This window comes from Rattus norvegicus, chromosome 9 (genome assembly GCF_021556685.1).
Source record: "Rattus norvegicus strain SHRSP/BbbUtx chromosome 9, alternate assembly SHRSP_T2T, whole genome shotgun sequence".
Classification (NCBI taxonomy): Eukaryota; Metazoa; Chordata; class Mammalia; order Rodentia; family Muridae; genus Rattus; species Rattus norvegicus.
This window is the reverse complement of record NC_141542.1, coordinates 78075613-78092530: the sequence shown is the minus strand read 5'-3', so window position 1 is coordinate 78092530 and position 16918 is coordinate 78075613. Positions and strand designations below refer to the sequence as shown.

Below are 16918 nucleotides of genomic sequence, written 5' to 3'. Positions count from 1 at the left end.
TCATCCTCAAAGGTCCTTCTCAGTTAATTACACCTGAATACTAAGTTCTTGACACTACGTAACAACTTAATCTCTTCTGAATAATGTGCTTATGGCATTAGACTAAGTGAGGAGCCTCGTAAAAATGGGTCTCTGTGAAGGAGCCATGGCGAACCTTCTTGCTGTCGGCAAATGGTAAGATACGGAGTTAGGTGGGAAGAGGCTGAGGGAAATGATAGCCATGCCGTGGTAGGTGTGTATCTTGGTTAAAATGGTGCTTTGTGGTGAGCACCGTTGAAGCTGCTCTTGTTGGTTTCTGCTACAGAAGACATCAGGACACTGCCCCCCACATGGGCACTGGCACAGGGTCCGTGTGCTCACAAGACTCTGACTCATTATGATGATATCGTGTGCATTGCACTTTGATCCCTCCTCCTCACAAATTTTCCAGAGGATCTTTGGAAACTATATCTTAAAAGGGAGACCCTGTCCGGTTCAGCATGATTTTGGACAGGAAAAGTATTACCTGACCCCACAAACATGCCACTCACCACATAAATATCTACAAAAACATCTTCCAGATCTACAATGCAGAACCCAATGAAACAGTCTCTCTCAGGGATATGTGCTTTCTGTTGTTAAGGAAACTTCTGCCCAAATTATTTGCATTTCTCAACCAAACAAGGAGAGAGAGAGACTCCAGGAGCAAGGACATTCCATCCCATTCCAGTATGAGAGTAGGAAGGTTTTGGAGGGGTGGCGGTGAAGTAGAGACAGTCATTTCTTTACAGAAATATAGAGAGGAAATCTTCACGGGAGGACAATGGCCGCATGACGTATTTTAAGGTAAGTCTTAAAAGGGAGTACACGGCCATGCTGTTTTCAGAAGGCTTGTAGCTTAAATGAGGTACTTTAAAATGCTCTGGCAGATCGGGACAAACACATATTACCTTTGTTGAGCAATTAGCACAAAGCCAGGTTTAGACTCAGAAACACACTGGATTTTAGACTTGGCAGTTCATCGCTCGACAGGAAGCACGGTGCCTTTGATCGCATCTTCTGCTGTGTCGTGTGTGGTTTCTATGGCTTCCCATTGTTTCCCTTTGCAAGTACAGAAAGTGGGTTTCATCTCAGAGGAAGCGCTTGCTATTCTCATCAAAGCCTCCCTAGGTTTGTGATGAGAATTGAAGGAGTTACACTGGCTGTCCCCTGTCTTTCCCACAGCCCTAGAATCTGTCCCTTACTCCCTGGCAGTGATCAGCTGCTGGGATCCTGGTGCATCTTTTGTGATGCAGGAAAAACACAGGCGGTGCCTAGGAGACTGAGGCCAGCTTTCCCATCCACCCGGCCCCTATCCACTCACTGCTCCATTTGGGCACTCTGCCAAGAGGCTCCTGGTAGCCAAGTGACGGGGCCTGATTCTCAGAAACACAAGAGCCTCCCACTCCTACCCTGGGTATTCCAGAACAGCTTCACTGAAGTCCCTTCTGTCTCCTTAAAACTAGGTGTGGAGTCAGGATGAGCTAACTGACTGTGGTCTCAGCAAGGCCTCCACTGAGACCTCTGTGACAACCCAGGCGGAAAAGGGCCAGGGAACTTAGTGTATAGCAGTGCCCTCAGCACAGGGAGACTCAGGAAACAGCTTCAATCTCTAATTGTTTTTGTTTGTTCTTAGCTGTGACCTCATTTCAATTCACAGAAGGCAGGAAAGTATCTGTTGAAAGGGGTAATCTAGTTTAATATAACAGAACACCCCAAGGGTAGTGGTTTGCACATTAAAGTTTCACATAGGAGAAAAGTTGAGGTTAATGGGACCCTTTTGTACCCTGTACCCCAACTCTCTGTTTCCAGAGTATGGACAAGGCCACTTTTCAAGGTTTTTGATCTCAGGCTCATTTTACGCTCCCCCCACCTTAAAAATTAGCAAGCCTATCCAACAAAGAGCATTCCCTTACATGTTTACACATTAGAAATGACACCGAGAAATGTGTGCATCTTTGTTTAATTCATTTAAAAATAATTTACACCCATTGCACGGAAACAATAATAGATTCACAAAAAATAATTATATTTTACTAAATAAGAAATTATTGAGATGAGTAACACTGTTTTCCATTTTTACCAACAGCCGTCTGGTTTGGTAGAAAAGGACTTGCATATTATATCTGCTACGAAATATACCCGGTTGCATCGTGTTGCTTGGTTCAAATATATGAAAGCTTAAAGAATGCATAAAGAATGTATATGTGATTGGAAAGGGGGAAATCCTGTGAATTTTCTGAGCAGGACTCTGTTTTCTCTGCCTAGACTTTCCGAATTGCTACTATATGTCTCACAGCGACTCAAGTTCCAGTCACCATACCTACGGACAAAATATTATGATGGAGGAAAGGTTGGAGCAATTGGTACCCACCTTCCTCTGAAGAATTCCCCAAAAGGCACACACAACATTCCTGCTTTGTGTGGCAACATTAAGGGGCAAGGGAAAGTGCTCAGCTCAAACTTTCTCCAAAAAGACTGGGGAAAGGCCTAGTGAGAAGCAGTTAGCAGTCACAGCCTCTGGAAGCAAGAGTTAAAAGCATTCCGACGGCCCCTGCACTTCATCTGTGGTTTCCATGACTGCAGATGGTCCAAATGCCACCGGTCCCTGGAGGAGGCCCCTGTAAAGGAATTACTATTTGCTGCACTCAAGGTTCATCCACTGCACTCAAGTGGATTTTCAGGTGTCTCCTGAGGAGTGGGGTGTGGGAAGATCTGGGTGCCCAAAGGACTGGCCAGAATTGTAGTGTAAAATAGAAGTGGAGGTCCTGAGGGCTGGAAGAACTATCCTGGCAAAGTATATCTGCCGCTGAAGGACATTCCTCTGCTTCAAAAGACATGGGGTGATGCTCAGAGAATAGCTGTCAGGGGGCAGAGTCTGCTGGGGAGAGCAGGAAAAATGTTTTCTCTCAGCAAAGAATAAACACCACCGCAGGAGTTCTCCGAGATCGTAAGAAAGTGTTAGGGAACAATTTAAACTATTCCTACTGAATATCTGCGTCCTGCCAGCCACACAGTCAACGCTGCCGTGCTTCTCTCTCATATGATTGGCACCTTTCATCTTCCCGGCACACTTAGGGTCACCATACTGTGAATGTGTAGGTGAGATGGCCACTGATGCAGATGACTTGCAGTCTATCCCAGCGTTCCAAACGGGGAAAGCAAAGAGTAGACGCCCCTAGGTTGTCCTCCAACCTCCATAGGCATGTGGTGGCGTGTGAGTGTCTCTCTTCCCACATACATGAAATTAATTAATTAGCTAATTAATTGAAAATGCTACTGTGGTTTTTTTTTCTTCCTTAAATAAACGGAACCAGAGAGAAATAGTGTAACTCACCTGTAGTCACATAGCTAGTGAAAAGGTGTGTATAGTTGTAAGATTTGCATCGCCATGCCCAAAAATATTTGGGAGAAAGAACATAGGTTATTTTGGCTCATGATTTGGAGATTTCTGTCTGTCATAGTGATGCACTGCACAGTGCACTGTCTCATGTTTAGCAGTGGGAGCAAGGGATAGAGGCTATTCACATCAAGCTGGACCAAGAGCCAGGCCATAAGCTTCCAAGGCCTTCTACGGGTTCCAGGCTTCCAGGCTCCACCTCCTGGAGTCCCCCCCCTCCCCCCAATAAGGTCACCCAGATAGAGAACAAAAGTTCAAAATGAGCTCATAGGACACATTTTAGATTGGGACGATAACATGGATTTCGTAGTCTGAAACCACCATGCGTTGCTGAGGGGAAGCCATGAAGAAGTAGGTTGACTGAGACAAAATCGTGACTGCTGACTAGGGAGCTGAGATTCCCTTTCTTCTTTGTCCGGTGTTTAGAGGGAGATACTAGATGCTAGAAAAAAAGCGCCTTTCAGTTTGTTAGTGATGTTTCTCTGGAAGGTGTTTGTTCATGGAGGCAAGCTTTATACTCGCTTTCTTTTTTTTTTTTTTTTTTTTTGGTTCTTTTTTTCGGAGCTGGGGATCGAACCCAGGGCCTTGCGCTTCCTAGGTAAGCGCTCTACCACTGAGCTAAATCCCCAGCCCCTATACTCGCTTTCATCTACTGGGCTCGGTAATCCAAACGCAGCCGAGCATCCGTGCTCACAGCCTGTAGCTTCGCGTGCACCTTCCGTCGTTAACCCTGTGGCAGCTACCTGAAGCGTGAGGACTACGCTTGGCAGGAATAATCAGCCCCGTGGGAGCTATGTTAATAACTCAAACCTTTTCAGCAGAGGGTGTAAATTGGTAGCCTGTGGGCGGAACTTTGCTTTATGGAAACGCTTTATTTGGTTCATAAGGTGTAATTTTAAGTTCATGTCGTAATTTTCAAAAATGTATTTTTCTTTTGGGGGGGAGGGGGGTGGGGGAGACAATTCAAATCCAAGACTTTTTTACATAACAATCCAGAGGAGATACTGCACCAGCAAGGACCATGTTCTGAGTTCAGCTTTTCACCCAGTGCTTTCCGGCTTCTTAAAACTGGCCTCTTCAGGCAATTCTGCTACCTATCTGTCCCCTCAAGGTGTTCGCACTTGCATTCCCGTTCTGCAGGCAGGCATTAAACTTCAAATCACACGAAGCACCATATTCCACTGTAGAAAGTCTATTCGCAAATGACTGCTCCTGCAGTTTCCACTTGAGCTGATTATTCAGCCCCAGCTCATCTGCATGGTGGGCTCTGCAATCAGCCGAGCCCACGGCCATGATTCTGAACTGCCTCCTAATAGAGAAATAATGGTCTGAACTGACAGAACCGAGCCCAATCACAAAATGATCTGATCTGTTATCTGCAGCGTGGAGATTCAGGTCTGGGCACCTAGCAGGGGTTAAACATTTACTGCTGCGGCTTTGATGACGCCGCCGAGGCAGAGATCCACCAAAGCCGCAGGGATTTCTGTTCTGCCTGGACTTCCTTTCACCTTGCTTATCGCCAAGGGCATCAATGTTGTTCACTGAAAATTTCTGCCTTTCTGGCTCACAAGAGGACCGCAGTTCCCGACCTTGAAGTCAGTGGGTCACACAACTAGTTCTGTTCAGTAAGCTGTGATCAGAACTGATCTGATCCATGGTTTTCAACCTTCCTAATGCAGTGACCCTTGAACACAGCTCGTGATGTTGTGGTGACCCCCAAACATTATTTTTGCTGCTACTTCATAACCGTACTTTTACCACTGTTGTGAACTGTAATATACACATCTGACGTGCAGGATATCTGTTATTTGACCCCTGTGAAACAGTTGTTCACACCCAAAGGGGTCTCGACCCACAGGTTGAGAATCACTGCCCTAGAACGTTCTTCTCTCTAGCACGGGACCAGTGGAACTTGATGTGTTATCAGCAGACATTCCGAAAGCTGGAACTCTGAGTGGCCACACAGAGCAGTGGTTTGGGCCAACGTTGGATAGATATGTATCATGAATGAAAACAATATCTTTGCTATAGTAACATGCTAAAATATTTGGAGTATTTTATTTTCACTTTTTAACTTAGCACTGTACCTGCTACATTCCTAATTAAACAGTGTCTCTGTTAGGGTTTCTATTGCTGTGATGTAACACTGAGACCAAAGAGCAATGTGGGGAGGAAATAGTTTATTTGGCTTACACTTCAGTATCTTCGTTCATCATCAAAAGAAGTCAGGAAAAGGACTCACACAAGGCAGGAGCCTGGAGGCAGGAGCTGATATGGAGGCCATAGAGGAGTGCTTCTTACTGGCTTGCTCTTCACGACTTGCTCAGTCTGCTTTCAATTTTAAATATCACTTTTAAAGTATTCAAGTAAATCTTTGCAGTGCTGTTAACCAGACAGAACCATCCTGCTCTGGTTTCACAATCCATTTACTTAATCAGTGAAACCAGGACCACCAGTGCAGGGATGGCCTCACACACAATGGCCTCAGTCTCCCCCATCAATCACTCATTAAGAAAATGCCCTACAGGCTTACCATTGCCAGATCTTATGAAGCACTGTGTTAATTGAGATTCCTTCCTTTCAGATGACTTTAGAGTGTCAGGCTGACACAAAACCCTTCAGCACAGTCACAGGAACAAACTCAAGATCTGATGGAACTTGAGAGGCGCCTGAGTTGTTCAGGCATCTGCTGTCTCTGCAGAGGACCTGGGTTTAGATACCATCATCCTCATGGATGCTCACAACCGCCTCTAACTCCAGCTCTGGGAGACTCATTTTCCTCTTCTGCTGTGTGGGCATTGCACACATGTGGTGCACACACATTTATGCAGGTAAATATAAGTAAATATAAGAAAAACTTTAACAAAAAGACTTGGAAAAATCTGAATTCAGTTAGTAACAAAATGCTTGTTTAGGCACTGTCTTCAAGAAGCATTGATTCCTGGACCCTTTCCTCCAACCTTCAATTTTTGTCTCTGACCTTTTCCTCCTTTTTAAACAAAGAGGTCCATGAAGCATCTAGAGATATAGATGATGTTCAGAGTCTTCTCAAACCTGTGTCTCACTATAGCATCCTAGTCATAAGACACAGAGAAGCAAAACCATCTGTTTCCCAGTACGATAGCATTCATGCATACACACACACACACACACACACACACACACACACACACACACACACACACACGTGCGAGTGCATGTGTGTACAGGAAAAAGCTCCAGCTCCCGCTGATGTTTGAAAAGATGTGAACTTGATTCACCTCTCCCACAGAGTGATTTGTTTCCCACAAATGTCTTCCTGAATGTGCGTATGTCCACCATTGAATTTACCATGCAAACTGTGGAAGTGTTCTTTTGCTGCTGCTATCAATATGTGAGAAAATACCCTGTCTTAGGGTTTCATTGCTGTAAAGAGACACCATGACCAGGGCAACTCTTATAAAGAGCAACATTTAACTGGTGTTGGCTTACAGTTTCAGAGGTTCAGTCCGTTATCATCATGGTGGGAAGCATGGCAGTGTCCAGGAAGACACGGTGTTGAAGAGGGAGCTCAGAGTTCTCTATCTTGATCCATAGGGAGCAGGAGACTGTTAAGACTGTGTGCTATACTGGGTGTAGCTTGAAAGTCCTCAAAGCCTGCTTTCACAGTGACTCACTTCCTCCAACAAAGCCACACCCACTCCAACAAGGCCATACCTAATAGTGTCACCCCTATAAGCCGAGCATTCAAACGCATGAATCTATGGAGACCAAACCTATCCAGACCGCCTCAAACTCTTCATGTTTCCATGAACTTGAAAACACATGATCTCATTTCTCAGTAGAAAACTGCCAGGGGCAGCTGCTTAAAGTTGTATTGAGTGTGATTTCCGAATATTTATTTGTTCTGAAAGAAAACGTACACTTGGTGGTGGCCATCAGTGATTTCTATATATAGCTGGAAATGTTGGTGTCTGATTAGCTTCCATTACAGGTTACAATTTTAAATATGACTTCTAAAACCTCTGCAGTGCTGTTAGCTAGACAGAGCCATCCTGCTGCAGTTTCACAATCCATTTACTTAATCAGTGAAGAATTTATTGAGCATCTATTAGACTGTGACTCGCCTCCTCAGAGGAAGAGAAAATGCCTTGTTCACCATTTATCTCTACTGCCTGATGCCCTTAATGTAAGGAATGCCTAATGCATTTTCATAATTAGCTATTCAAAGCACCCCGGCAATGCTTCCTGAGAACTAGGAACTCCTCACACTTTATGAGCTAATGTTCTGGTGGATACGATAAAATAAATTTGCAACTGTAGGTTGTGGCAGTAAAGAAACATTGTTTGCTGAGAAATGTAAGGGTTTGGTTTTTTTATTGTTATTGGTTTGTTTTGTTTGTTTTTGTTTTGGGAATATTTGATGGGTCTCACGATACAGGAATTTGGATGTGGGCTCTATTGAGTCCCTGGTGGTTACTTATATGACTGGGAAATTTTCTCAACTTTTGAGGACTTCTGAGTTTCGTGAAGGAATAGAAGAGAATTAGATGGACTGGAGAAATGGCTCTGACAGTAAGAACACACATTGCTTAAGACAAGAGTTTGGTTTCAGGCACCCGTATAGGGCAGATAACTTCTTGTAACTCCCATTCGTGGAGATCTCATACCCTCTACTGGTCTCTACTGGAACCTTCACTCACGTGTGCATTTCACCATACTGGCATACATGTACACATAGTTTTTTTTTTTAATTTCAAAAAAGAAGAAAATTGGAATTTTTTTACCAAATATCTCCTGATGCATTCTTGAAGTATCAACCAACACAGGTAAAGAAGGGTCTCCAAGTCCTTTGCTGCATCCCACAAATCTGGGTATATTTTTGTTGTGTGTAGTTTTAAAAACACAATATCACCTTTGCCCAGGAGCTGCTGCCCATGCTCTAGCCCCTCCTGACTCCTTTTTGTCCCACCTGGCTTGGCTCTGAGATCGATCACAATCAGCCCCAACCAGGCTTCCTTTTCTAACCGCCTTTTCTCCGGCTTGGTTCAGCTGTAGTCAGCCGGAACCCGGCCACTCTACCCAGTCATTCTACCTGCCTTTGCTCTGGGAGAGGTTAATTAACTGCCCACTCCTGAGACCCTAGATTCCTCAGATAGAGGACATGAAGAGCTTTATTATTTTAGAACTTGCCTTCTAGGAACAATGGCTGGGCACAGAAATAGCCCGCCTGGAGAAGCACGCTCTTATCAATCATTATTTCCATTTCTTCTCCTGCCCTAAACTTAACAGCTTGTTATCAGCTAACCCTACCAACCTCTTTGGCCCCCACCCTTAGTGAAAGGCCCTAGGTGACCGAGGCCTTACATCCAAAGTATAACAGAAAAGCACTCTCTCTTTCCCTGCTTCTCCACTTCCTCTAGGGACCCAGAAGTCCCACCTATACCTTCTGCCCAGCAATTGGCGCCCGGTCTTCTCTATTGACAAATCAAGAACCAATTAGGTAACTAGACCTTAGTATCAGCACCTCCCCTTACATATTTTCATTATTGTTAATCTCAAACTATTTTATTTTCCTCGTAGTTTTTTCCTCTTTGATCTGTTCGTTTTGTAGAGCAATATATTGATTTTCATATATTTGTGAATTTCTCAATTGCTCCAGTTGCTGTGTGTTCCATGGCAACCGAGGGATATTCTCCATAATGTTCATTGATGCTTGCTCTGTGGATGCCTAGGTACGCTCTCTGCTCTGAAGATTGTCCGCAGCACTTGAGAGAGACAGTGCTTCTGCTGGCCGTCCCACAGTCCTCCTTAGGAAGAGCTGTTGTAAGTTAAGTGTTCTGTTTTCTTGTTATTTGTCAGGTTGCACCGTCTACTATCAGAAGCGGTTGTGTTGAAATCTATTATTGTTGAATTGTGTATTTCTTCCCTTCAGTTCTGTAAGCTTTTGTTTCATCTGGTTTTGGCCTACATTACATGTGTATGGTTCTAATTATTATATAGTCTTCATTATACTGTTCTTTCATGATTTTATCAGTGTAGAACATTTTCTTGTAATTTTACCTATCTATTTTATTTACTTTAAGTGTAGTCTGGTGGGACCGTAACCATCCTAATGCTTAATACTAATGCCGCCTGGCATACTTTTTCATTCATTTATGTTTAACCTTTCATATGTCATAATCTACAGTCTATTTCTAGCAGACAGCATATAGTTAAACTGTGCTATCTTTTTTATTGGTTACTTTATTTATTGACATTTCAAATGTTATCCCGCTTCCCAGTTTCCCCTCCACAAGCACCCTTTTCTCTCCCCCATCCCCTGCCTCTATGAGGGTGTTCCCCCACCTGCCCACCCACTCCTGCCTCAGCACACAAGCATTCCTCTACCCTAGGTCATAGAGCCTCCACAGGACCAAGGAGCTCCCCTCCCAGTGATGCTGGAGCCATGGGTCCTCCCCATGGGTACTCTTTGGTTGGTGGTTTAATACCTGGGAGCTTTGGAGGGCCTGGTTGGTTGATATTGTTGTTCTTCCTATGGGATTCCAAACCCCTTCAGCTCCTTCAGTCCTTGCCTAAACTTCTCCATTGGGGTCCCCACTCTCAGTCCAATATTTGACTGCGTGCATCTGCATCTGTATTCATAAGACTTTGGCAGAGCCTCTCTGGCGATAGCATGCTTCTGTCAGCAAGTGCTTTATAGCATTAACAATAGTGTCTCAGTTTGGTGTCTACCTATGGGATGGATCCCTAGGTGGGGCAGTCTCTGGATGGTCTTTCCTTCAGTCTCTGTTCTCTTTGTCCCTGTATTTCCTTTTGACAGGAGGAATTCTGGATTAATATTTTTGAGGTGGGTGGGTGACCCCATCCCTCACCTGAGGGCCATGTCCATCCACTGGATATGGTCTCTACAGGTTCTCTCTCCCCTTTGTTAGATATTTTGGCTAAAGTCCTCCCTGTTATGTCCTGGGAACCTCTTGGGTCCCTGGCACCTGGAACTTTCTAGTGGCTACCCCCAGTTTCCCCTGTCCCATTGCTACATGCCTCCTTTCAAATTCCTGACTCCCTGTACTTCTCCCCCATCTCCTCCCATTTCTGAACCAGCCTCCCCCCCTTCCCTCCCTGTTCTCTCTCCCTCCCAGATCCCTTTATCCGTCTACTTCCCAGAGATTATTTTCTTCTCCTTTTGAGTAGGACTGTAGCATCTACACTTTGCTGTGATCTTCCTTCTTGGGTTTCATATGGTTTGTGAGTTGTATCATGGGTATTCTGAGCTTCCTTTTGGGTAGTATCCACTGATCAGTGAGTGTATACCATGTGTGGTATTGGGGGTCTGGGTTACCTCACTCAGGATGATATTTTCTAGCTCCATGCATTTGCCTAAGAATGTCATGAAGTCATTGTTTTTAATAGCTGAGCAGTATTCCATTGTGTAAATGTAACACATTTTCTGTATCCGTTCCTTTGTTGAGGGACATCTGGGTTCTTTCCAGCTTCTGGCTAATATAGATAAGACTGTTATGAACATAGTGGAGCATGTGTCCTTGTTATATGTTGGAGCATCTTTTGGGTATATGCCCAGAAGTGGTATAGCTGGGTCCTCAGGTAGAACTATTTCCAATTTTCTTAGGAACCACCAGACTGATTTTTCAGAGTGGTTGTACCAGCTTGCAATCCCACCAGCGATGGAGGAGTGTTCCTCTTTCTCCACATCTTCGCAATAAATCATGCTATTTTAAAACATTTTCTGTTGATCATTGCTTTCTGATTGAAATGATTATGTATTTATACACATTATTAATGGTAAGTTAAGACTTATACTCACCATTTTCCAACTGTTTTCTATGTGTACCATGTCTTTTTGTTTCTCTGTTCTTCCATAATTTTCTTCTGGGTTAAGTGGAAACTATCTTTGTACCATTTAAACTCTCTTGTCATTTTTTGTTATGTATTTTGGGATTATTTTCTTAGTAGTTGCTGTTAGGGCTACAATTAACATCTTTTAATTAACTAATTAATTTGTTTTACATCCCAATTGCAGTTTCCCCTCCCAAACCCCTCCCTCCACTCCTTCCTTTGCTTCAGAAAAGAGGAGGCCTTCCATGGATATCAACCAGTCTTGGCATATCAAGTCTTAGTAAGACTAGGTGCATCTTCTTCTGTTGAGGCTAGATGAGGCAGCTCATTAGGGGAAAAGGGTCCCAAAGGCAGGCAACATAGAGACAGCCTCTGTTTCTGCTTTGGAGTCCCACATGAAGACTCAAAGAACCTAAGTAACAAGGAAAGCTGCATGGGTTGGGGTGGGGGGCATGTGACTCTCACTGAGAAAGGGAAAACAAATAGATGTTGTGGGTGGAGGGAGGGAGGGAGGGAGGGAGGGAGGGAGGGAGGGGACTAAATGGGGGAGGGGGTGAGGATGAGGAAAGGGAGAGGGGATAGGAATGGGGATGGGAACAGGAGGGATCAGATGGGGTGAGGATGGAGGGAAAGACAACTGGAATGTTGGGGTTGGGGGCCATCTCTGGGATAATCTAGAAACCTAGGGCAATGGAAACTCCTAGGAATCTGAGGGTGACCCTAGCTAAGACTCCTAACAATGGGGGACATGGAGCCTGAACCGTCCACCTCCCATAACTAGGCAAGACTTGCAATGGAAGGATTCCAATCCATCCACAAAACCTACAATTTGTCCTGCTTACAAGAACTTCAGGGGTAAAGATGGAGCAGAATTGAGGGAATGGCCAACCAATGACTGGTCCAGCTTGACAGGTATGCCTGAGTGAGATTCCATTCCCAACTGTTAATGATGTTCTGCTATACTTGCAGAAAGGAGCCTAGCATATCGTCATCAGAGACACTTCACCCAGCAACTGATAGAGACAGATACAGAGGCCTACAATTAGCATCTTAATTATAAGATGTCTAGTTTGGATTAATAGCAACTTAATTTTAATAGGACACATTTTGTACTATTATTGTCATGAAAAATATACCTTTATAAGTTTTGTATCCATTTACATGAATTTATAATTATTGGTTGGTATAATTTTTCCTCACTAAAATATGAGTGAGAAGTCCTCATATGTGAGAGTGATAATTCTGTGTTCATTTTGCTGTTGTTGTTGTTGCTGTTTTAATCTGGGTCATCTATTACATTATTGTTCTCACACAGGACCTACGTTTAGTTTCGAACACCCACATGGCAGCTAACAACCATGTGTATCTGCAGTTCCAGAAACTCTGACATTCTCTTCTGTCCTTCATGGGCATTGCATTCATGTGGTACACAAACAGGCATGCAGACAAAACACCCATACACACCAAGTAAACAAAAACATTTAAAAAATTCTTTTGTATGTATTTTTAGGTAGATATTAAACAGTGTGCTTCCTTATGCCTTTTTAGGAAAACCTCCCTCCTGGACTGACAATGCTCCCTCCACAAGTTAAAGACCAGCTAACAATACCCCAGTACTAGGCATGAGAACCCTCTTCTGAGTTGTTGATCAGGGATGTCCAAGACTATAGTTTATTACTAGTTCCCTTAGTTCTTGCTAGAGGTAGAAGGTAAATCCCTATTGCTGAAGACACCATGCTCTTCAGACATAAGAGAGACCCCTGAGTGAGCTGGAAGTGACCCGAATGCCTTCTCCACAAGGACTAGCCTGCATGGTGCCAGGAGGCACCATGCAAACCTTCCAAAAGAGGGGAGTATCCGTCTTACCCTGCTATAATTCCTATGAACTACATCAATGACCAGCATGGCACAATAACCCTACGGGTGCAGTAGTGATATGCATATTTAGTGGTAACCAACAGCCCTCTATTGGACTTAGGATCTACTCGACAAGAAGGAAATCATGCCTGGTACCAGAAACCTAGCCAACTACCCAGGGCCATGAAGTCATGGATCGTAAAGGAGAAGCTACAATCATTACTTTACTAAACCAGCATATTCTCTAACTACATTCTAATTAGTTGTCTTTATACCCATGGATAAGTGTAGTCTTCATTTCTCATCAAGGAAACTTCTTTGCAACAGACTGAGATCATTACTAAAACCCACAACTAATTAAAATGTAGCCTCGTGGGGTCCAGTCCCGAAGGATTCATATATAAAGCAACTCTTGCACCTAAGACTTAGGGATTACTACAGAAGAGAGAACAAAAAGATTGTAAGACCCTGAGGATTAGGGCGTTTGCTGTGATATTATGTCTTCTATGGTTGTTGTAGATTCTCACCAGCATGACTGCATAGACAAGAGCTGAACAAGGACAACAATAGACATGTTAATGTGGACAGGGTAGAGATCATGAGGTCTCAACCCTACATAAGAACAGGCAACTAAGGAATACCATGCTGAGAGTGGGATAAATAGTCTTCTCCAGGGAAAAGCTTACCAATTAGTTATCTGATAATCAAATGGTCAGCCCTGAACACATAGATACAAGTAACATTATACAGACTGAGCAGATTGTACTTAAGCATTTGGGAATGTATGTGGCTACATATACATATATGTTTGTAACAACAATTAATGAAAGAAGAGGCCATGAATTTGAGAGCAATCAAGGAGGCATATATGGTAGATAATATGTAAGAAGGGAAGGGAAGGGAGAAATGATGTAATTATGGTATAATTTTGAAAATAAAAGAGATAGTTAAAAATGTTTCCTTTGATACAAAACTTTTTGTTGAATTAATCTTTTTCCATTGTTTCAGACATCTTTCTGGTTTCTGATTTTTAAAACTCAGTTTTATTAAAGACCCCTTGCACGTGAGATTGACCACCTTCATTTTTCTTCTCATTTTCTTTTGAATTTAGATAGGTTGACTGCACTGAGTCGACTTTAGAATCTGAGTTTTCCCTCCATGGATTTATTGAGCATATTAGACATATACATTACTATTTCCATCAAACCTGGGTAGTTTTCAGCCGTTATTTCTGAAATTTCTCCCTCTCTTTGATGACTTATGTATGTCTGTATACTTGGTGCTTTAGCATAGGTCTTTTGGATTCTGTACTTTCTTAGAGTCCTTGGGGATAGATTATGGTCAGCTACTGATTTGTTAGAGATTCCTTTAGCCAAAAGGGAGAGCTGAGGGTCCTCTCAATCCTCTTTTGTGATCATTTGCATGTTTCTAGATGTTCTTGTTACCTTATGCTATATATAGAATCATTGTAAGGACACAATTTATATGGCATAGTTTCTATATTCAGTTATATTTCATTCTTACCAAAGGCACAGAAGCCTTATGTAAAATTAACTCAGTTGTTTAATTTTGTTTGGATTGGCCTGGGCATTGGGGATTGAACATGGGACCTTACAGTGCTATGCAAATGCTCTATTACTAATCTCATCTGCCCTTTAATCTCACACTTTGATATATGAACATTTTGCCATCTCTTTTTACTTATAGATTGTGGATAAGAAAAATTGAATTGGTGATGTCTTATCTTTATACTTCCTTTATGGGCTTATTATAACTTTAAATTTTCAAAACCTATTGTTAGTAATAGTTCTTAAACACTTTAACCTTCCTTGTAGCCCACCACCCACCAGATGTAGTGGATACAGGGGGAAGGATACAGGGAAAGGTGGACCTGTTTAGAACGATTCTTTGGAACAACTTCCATCTCTGTTGTCTGGAAATCGGCATTTCAGTTCACACATTAGCAGTGGCAGCTCAGTCCATTCCCAAACACTTCACGGATGCACCAGCAGTCCAGTTCCGTAGAGTTGGGATAGCACATACGAATCAGCAGTGGTGGCACTACCTCTCAGAGACAGCCAGCCCTCAGCCTCCAGGAGTGAGCAGAAGGGACCAGGAGGAATGTCAGGAGAAGTTCTCAGCTGTACCTCTTTCAGTGAAGTGAAGATCAGGGAAGACCCACAAGTGTTGCACAGCTAGTTTTATAAGCAAGCAAAGCTCACTGTCTGTTGAGTCTTTTTTATACTCTCTCCAAATATCATGTGCCCTCCACCAGTCTTGCCTCAGCATGGGACTTGCCTCAGCAGGTGCATCTGTCTGAGATGACATCCCTCTGCTGATCAGCCTGAGCCGGCAGAAGCAGCAAGAAACTACAGCACACCACCAGGAGAGTTTTTGGTGCATTTCTGTCTATGGAGTCCTGACAAATGCAGCTCAACTACACAATGTGAGATGGACCAATGTTGGAAATTGTCTTACTTCTGTTCCCAAAAGCCACACTTGCAGATGCTTCCAAAAGTCCCTGCCCCCAGCTGACTTTGACTGATAATAAAGAATTGCCAATGGCTGGCAGGGAGACAGGAAATGTTTGCTAGGTATAGGGAGGTTAAGAAGTGCCCAACCATTGAGCTAGTCAAGGCATATCAAAATTAGCCAGTGTATGTGTATCTTTCATTTACAAATCCAGAGAGCTCTCGGTTGGGTGTAGGGTACACATACATGCAACCCACTGGAGCCAAAGTGGTTTAACTAATTCACAGCTACAAATCAATACATGTATATTCTTAAGGAAGAATCCTTCATCACATGTCTTTTCACGCGATTGCTTTAGCACTCCTTTCACCTGCTTCAGTGAAATCTTCCTTCATGTATTTACCCCAGAAAAGCACCATCCAACTGACTTTCCAAAGAACCTAAAGTTTTCACTTCAGATTATAATAGAAAAGCCTTAGAATTTAGAGCACGGAAAAGGGAAGCCAGTAAGTGTGGTGGTTTGAATGAAAATGGCCCCCATAGGCTCATAAGGTGTGTATACCACGTAGGTGTAGTCTTGTTGGAAGATGCGTGTCACTAGGGGTGGGATTTGAGAGTTCAGAAGCTCAGCCTCAGTCCAGTTGCCCACTCTCTCTTCCTGCTGCCTGCCCGTCCAGTGTAGTACTCTCAGCTACATCTAGCACCATGTCTGTCTGCATGCTGACATGCTTTTTGGCTTGATGACAATGGACTAAACCTCTAAACTGTAAGACAGCCCCCAATTAGATGTTTACCTTTATAAGAGTTGCCATGGTCATAGTGTCTCTTCATAGCAATAGAAACTCTAAGATAGTAAGAAACAATAGAACAGCTCCTAGGCCATCTTGTTTCTTCAGCACTGTTGCCTTCTTGTTTATAGTTAAGTTCTGGTTTGAATTGGAAGCAAAGTCTCTCAAGGTTGCCAGTGTTCACATTCACTGAGATCTAGATGCAACTGGTTTTAAGTCTCACTGACTTCCCTATACCAAAAGTTGACCAGCATTCTTTGCTAACAGAGCATCATGAATCATGCATTAAAATGGAACAGTATATTGAACAACTCTCCTCTGATCATGTACATGTTTCTTGGCTTCACTACCACTAATTATAAAACTTTCAGTGATAAAGGATTAAGATTTTTAAGAAATCCCTAGGACAGCATTCAATCAACTATAAAGTCCCTCATGACTACATCGATGTCAAACCTATGGAGTTGGTCCTCTGGACTGAATGTTGTTTAGTACTCACCTAACTCAGTACCATTTCTTTTTGATAAAGAAGACAAACTTGCTAGTT

General features: G+C 43.2%; 1 long non-coding RNA gene across 8 annotated transcripts in view; it reads left to right on the top strand.

The window, feature by feature from the left end:
* The first annotated feature begins 644 nt into the window (after positions 1-644).
* The window catches only part of LOC148003754 (uncharacterized), a 33986-nt gene continuing 17712 nt past the window's right edge, over positions 645-16918 (top strand). For 2 of the 8 annotated variants that reach the window (XR_015629149.1, XR_015629148.1), the window contains exons 1-4: positions 645-825; positions 2287-3120; positions 6003-6249; positions 9133-9223. This is a non-coding gene — a long non-coding RNA (uncharacterized LOC148003754). Of the gene's footprint in view, positions 826-2286; positions 3236-6002; positions 6250-9132; positions 9224-11027; positions 11201-16918 lie in introns of those variants that run through there. The other 6 variants (XR_015629144.1, XR_015629143.1, XR_015629146.1 and 3 more) reach the window with 5 other exon arrangements.